General features: G+C 43.4%; 1 protein-coding gene across 1 annotated transcript in view; it reads left to right on the top strand.

Moving 5' to 3' along the window:
* The first annotated feature begins 240 nt into the window (after positions 1-240).
* APBA2 (amyloid beta precursor protein binding family A member 2) overlaps positions 241-6,000 on the top strand; it is a 218,292-nt gene continuing 212,532 nt past the window's right edge. Inside the window, exon 1 of the mRNA XM_034667971.1 lies at positions 241-347. The gene's annotated coding sequence lies outside the window, so the exon portion shown is untranslated. The remainder of the gene's footprint in view (positions 348-6,000) is intronic.

The following is a 6,000-nucleotide window of genomic DNA, read 5'->3' as shown; positions in this document are numbered from 1 at the left end:
TTGGAAAGACTCATGATCTACTTGTAACTCTCTGATTTTGAGAATGTTCGGCTGTTCTGCAGAATGCCAGAGTTCTGATCCCGCAGTTCTGAGACCCTTTTAACGTTTCGGTGCAGGGAGCTTTTAGCCTCTCTTTTTTTAACGTGGGGTCTGTTGCTCGGATAGAACGCCCGCATGTTCATAAATGAGCGACTTGCCTGCAGTCCATTGACACCCTGTTTGTACTCTCTTTCGTTTCAGTCTCCGGAAGATTTAAGCATTGCTGAATCCCGTGTGGGCACACCAGCCTCCGAGGCCAGGACCATCCTGCGGATGGCTGAGAGTCCTCTGGGGCCTGGCGACTCCGAGTGAGTAGGACCTGTGGTTGTCATCTCTATGCTGTGCCCCATGTGCCATTGGCATAGACACCTGGACTCTTGTGCTAAATGGGAGCTGGGAGAACAGCGATGCGTCCCATTGCCCCCTCCTCTCTCTAACAAAAGCTTAAATGCAGCTACACTAAAACTTTTCATTGTTTAACTATTCTTTCAAATTTACCTTCATTTTTTTTAAATCCTTTTTAAAAGTTTTATTTATTTATTTGAGAGGGAGAGTGCAAGCAAGAGAGCAGAAGCAGGGGGAGCAACAGAGGGAGAGGGAGAAGCAGACTCCCCGCTGAGCAGGGAGCCTGATGCGGGGCTCGATCCCAGGACCCTCAATCCCAGGACCCTCGGATCATGACCTGAGCCACAGGCAGATGCTTAACCAACTGACACCCAGGCGCCCCATAAATTTACCTTCATTTTGTGAAAAAAGACGTGAAGGACTGCGGGACATCCCTAGAGGACAGATGGCTGCACAGTAGACTGGGTTTCCTATGACGCTGTCCATCTCCCCGTCAGACCCGCCAGGTCCCTTTCTGCTGCCCTGGTGTTCTGAGTGGCACTGTGCTGCCTCCTTAGGCCCTCCCTTCCTGTTGGAGGGGCCAGGGGCATCCAGGGGAGTGCCTCTCCCTGGGAGTGCAGCCGTCAGAGCCCCAGGATGTGGGCAGGGTCTCCCCAGCTGACCTAGCAATAACAATTCCTGAGTTGTTCTGCACTCCAGACCCAGGTGGCCGGCCTGAGGTGCTGCTCTTACGGGCAGGGCCCTCCCCAGGGTCAGCAGGTAGGGCAAGGCAGCCTGAGGTTTGGGTACCACTATGGAAAGTCCCCCCCTTCCCCTGCCAAGTGAATTGTGCAGGGCACCCAGGCTGTGACCGAGGCATCAGACAAGGCTGCGTCTGAGGGTGTGTCACCTGCTAGAGAGTGAGTGTCCCCAGGCCTATATTAGCTTCCCAGGGCTGCCGTGACCAAGTACCACAGACTGGGGGTCTTAAACAACAGAGGCTTATTCTCTCACAGTTCTGGAGGCTGGAAGTCCAAGATCGAGGTGTTGGCGGAATAGCTCCTTCTGGCGACTGTGAGGGGGTTTGGTTCCCGGCCTCTCTTTAGCTGGTAGTGGTTTGCTGACAGTCTCTGGCGTTCCTCGGCTTGTGGCACCGTAATTCTAACCTCCACGTGGCCTGCTTGTGGAGGCCTATCTCTGTCTCTGTCTCTGAATCCAAATTTCCACTTTTTATAAGGGCTCCAGTCATATTGGATTAGGGCCCACTCCAGTGACCTCACCTTCATGTGATCATCTGCAGAGATCTTGTTTGCAAATAGAGTCACAAGCACAGGTACTGAGGGTTAGGACTTGAATGTTATCTTGGGGGCCATAATTCAACCCATAGCAAGTCTCCTTCTAGGGCAGGGCCCATCTTCCCACTGCTTGTGGGGTCTGGTCAGTGGAGCAGCCCAGCCTCTCCTGCCCAGGGGTGGGGGCATCGTCAGCAGCCATGTGATCATCCCACACAAGCCCTTTTCCTAGCAGGATACCTCTGTTGCTGTGCCAGGCCCTGTCCTGGGTGCTGGGGAAACTGAGGCAGCTAGGACGCAGTCCTGTGCACAGGCATGCTTACACAGCATTCTTGGCCAGGTGCTTTCTGGCTGAGACATGACATACACCACCTGCCCTCAGCCCCCTTCACAGCCCTTTGTTCACTTTTTCAAATACTATTTTTATTTTATCAATATAATATATATATACATATTTTGAGAAGTTAAGAGTTCTGTAAGATTTATGAAGAAAATGACAGACGCTTGGCTTCCGCCCTACTGTCCCCGTGCAACTCCTGCCCTATCCTGCTCCCCGTAGATCTCCACTTCCAGCTTTTAGCTGTTTCTCCTGGGACTTACCTCCCTCTTTGTAAAGATTATGTATGTGCTGTTATGTCTGGACTTCCTGTTGTGGTGAAGATGATTTTAACTCTTAGTTTTCATTCTGTAGGACTGCTCTATTTAACCAATATAGTTATTTCATAATTTTGGGTTAAATCCTTAAAAATGTGTATTGGTCAGGGTAGACTAGATCAGGAGATAGTAACAAACATCTTCTAGATCTGAGAAAATTTGGTTTCTAATTAGCAGGCATAATGTTTATTTCCATTTCCTGTTCTCCGTTTGTTTTTGAGCAATTTCAAGAGAAGATGCAGAAAGGTTGTAACCCTGTTTCCTAAAAACCAGAAATCAGCCTGGTCACTCTTCAGTTTACTCTGGTTGGCTTCCCACCCTGTCATCCCACCGAGAATTCTTGTCCAGGTCGCCAACACCCAGTGTTGACAAATCCAACACGTGATGTTCTGTCATCATGCTGAGTGCCCCCCTCCCCAGCATTTGGATATTGTTTCTCTCTCTCTGTGCCTTGGTCTCAATCTCAGGGGGAGAGTCTCCAGTTTCTTACCATTTAAATATGATGTTATCTGCATTTTTTAAAAATTGAGGTAAAATTCCCATAGCATGGAATTAATCATTAACCATCTTAAAGTGGATAATTTAGTAACATTTAATGCCTTCTCCGTGTTGTGTATCCATTATAGTTCTACCTCGTTCCAGGTCAATTTCATCATCCCAGAAGGAGACGCTCGGCTCATTAAGCCGTCTCTCCCCATTCCCCATCACCCATCCCCCCGACAGTCATCACTCTGCTTTCAGTCTCTATGGATTTACCTATAATGGATGTTTCCTACAAAATTAGAAATCATACAGTATGTGATCTTTTGTGTCACGGCCTGTAGAACCGTGCAAAATAAATGTAGTTTATAAGCCACATAGTCTGGGTATTTTGTTATAGCAGCCCAAATGGCCCTTGATTTGGCATAAGGTTTATGAAGTTCATCCAAGTTGTAGCGGGTCTCAGAACTTCATCCCTTTTTACGACTGAGTACTGTTCCATCGTATATTTCTGTACCACATTGTGTTTATCCATTCATCTGTCGATGGACATTTGGGTTGTTCCAACCTTTTGGCTATCGTGAAGAATGCTGTTTTGAATGCATGCGTACAGGTTATTTGTTTGAATACGTGTTTCAGTTCTTCTGTGTATATACCTAGGACTGGAATTGCTGGATCATATGGTAATTTCTGAGGAACCACCAAAGTGTTTTCCACAGCTACTGTATTATTTTACATTCTCACCAACGGTGGTTGAGGGTTCCGGTTTCCCTCATGCTTACCAATATTTGTTCTTCTCTTTCTTTCTTTCTTTCTTTCTTTCTTTCTTTCTTTCTTTCTTTTTTTTTTTTTTTAAAGTTATGGCCAACCGTATGGGTATGAAGTGGTATCTTATGGTTGTTTTGATTTGCATTTCCCTTTGTCAAGCTAAGGATATTCTCCTCTATTATTAATTTTGTGTGTTTTTTTTTTAAATCAAGAATTGCTGTTGGATTTTGTCAAATGCTTTCTCTGCATCAATTAATAAGATCATGTATTTTTTCTTCTTTAGTCTGTGTGTGATGGCTTACATTAATTGCTTTTCTTATGTTGAACCAACATTACATCCCTGGAAGACATGTCACTTGGTTGTGGTATATAATTCTTCTCAGAGATTGATGGNAGATCGTTGTATTCTATTTGCTAATATTTTGTTGAGGATTCTTAAAGGTGTTCATGAGAGATACTGGTCTTTAGTTTTCTTGTAATTATCTGGTTTGATAGTAGGGTCGTACTGGCTTCATAAAATAAGTTAGGAAGTATTCCTTCCTTTTATTTTTCCTTTTATTTTTTTTTTTTGAGAGAGAGAGAGTGAGTGAGTGAACACACGTGTGCATGCAAACTGGGGGGTGGGGGGCACAGGGAGAGAATCTTAAGCAGACTCCCTGCAGACCAAAGAGCCTGATGCAGGGCTTGATCTTACAACACTGAGATCGTGACCTGAGCCAAAACAGAGTTGGGCACTTAACCGACTGAGCCACCCAGGCACCCCATTCCTTCCTTTTCTAATTTCTGAAATAGATTGTAGAGAATTAGTATTCTACCTTCCTTAAACATTTGATAGAATTCATTAGAGAAGTCATGTGGGCCTGGTGATTTTTGGGGGAAGATTATTAATTATTGATTTAATTTCTTTAATACAGATAACTGTTCAGTTTGCCTTTCTCCTTGTTTCAGTTTGGTAGTGTATATCTTTTAAGAAATTGGTACATTTTGTCTAAATTATCAAATTTGGGGGCATAGAGTTCTTTGTAGTATTCTTTCATTATGTCCCTTTAATATCTGTGGGATCAGTATTTCTTTCATTTCTGGTATTAGTAATTTGTGTCATCTCTCCTTTTTTTTGGTGAGCTTGGTCAAAAAAACCTAGATTTTTGGTGTGTTGATTTTTTCCCTTCACTTTCCTATTTTCAATTTCATTGATTTATGCTCTTTTACTGTATTTCTTGTGCTTAATTTACGCTTAAAGCTGTTCTTCATCTTGTTTCCTAAGGTAGAAGCTTAGCTTATTGATTTTAGATCTTCTTTTCTGACATATACATTTAATGCAATACATCTTTCTCTAAACACTACTTTTGCTACATTCTACAATTTTTGACCAATGATATTTTCATTTAGTTCAAAAAAACATTCTTTTTTTAAAGATTTTATTTATTTGACAGAGAGAGACACAGCAAGAGAGGGAACCCAAGCAGGGAGAGTGGGGGAGGGAGAAGCAGACTCCTCACTGAGCAGGGAGCCTGATGCGGGACTCAATCCCAGGACCCTGGGATCATGACCTGAGCCGAAGGCAGGCACTTAATGACTGAGCCACCCAGGTGCCCCTAGTTCAAAAAAATTTTTAAATTTTGTTGATATTTCCTCATTGACCTATGTGTTATTTAGAATTGTGTTGTTATATTTGGGGTATTTGTGATTTCATCTATCTCCTGTTAATTGATTTTTGGTTTAATTCTATTCTAGTCTAAGAAAATACTTTCTATGATTTCTGTTTTTTTAAAAAAAACTTATTTAGGTGTGTTTTATGGCCCCCCATGTGGTCTGTTTCAGTGCTGTGATCATAATGTTTGTATCCACCCCACCCCCCAGCCCCCTTCAAATTCCTTTGTTGAAGTCCTGCCTCCCAAAGTGATGGTACAGGGAAATGAGACCTTTGGGAGGTGATTAGACAGAGCCTTCAAGATGGTGTTAGTACCCTTATAAAAGAGGCCTCACGGAGCTCTGCCATATGAGGATACACTGAGAAGTTTGAGTCCCAGAAGGTGACCTGCCCGTGACCATGCTGGCTCTCTGATCTTGCACTTTAAGCTCCTAGAACTGGGAGGAATAAAAGACTGTTGTTTATAAGCCTCCTAGTCTACGGTATTTTGTTACAGCAGCCCAATGGACTAAGACTCTTGGGTGAATGTTCCATGCAAGCTTGAGAAGAATGTGTATTTTGCTGTTGTTAGAATATTCTATAAATGTCAATTAGATGCAGTTGATTGATAGTGCTGTTCAAGTGAACTATCCTTGTTGATTTTCTGCCTGCTTGTTATGTCAGTTACTGACAGAGGATGGTGAAGTCTCCAATTATAATAGTGGATTTGTCTCTCTTTTCAATTCTATCAGTTTTTGCCTCATATATTTTAATACTCTGTTGTTAGGTGCGTAGCCGTTCAGGATTGCAATA

Source organism: Ailuropoda melanoleuca, chromosome 9 (assembly GCF_002007445.2).
Source record: "Ailuropoda melanoleuca isolate Jingjing chromosome 9, ASM200744v2, whole genome shotgun sequence".
Taxonomy (NCBI): domain Eukaryota; kingdom Metazoa; phylum Chordata; class Mammalia; order Carnivora; family Ursidae; genus Ailuropoda; species Ailuropoda melanoleuca.
This window is presented reverse-complemented; position numbering and strand designations above follow the sequence as displayed.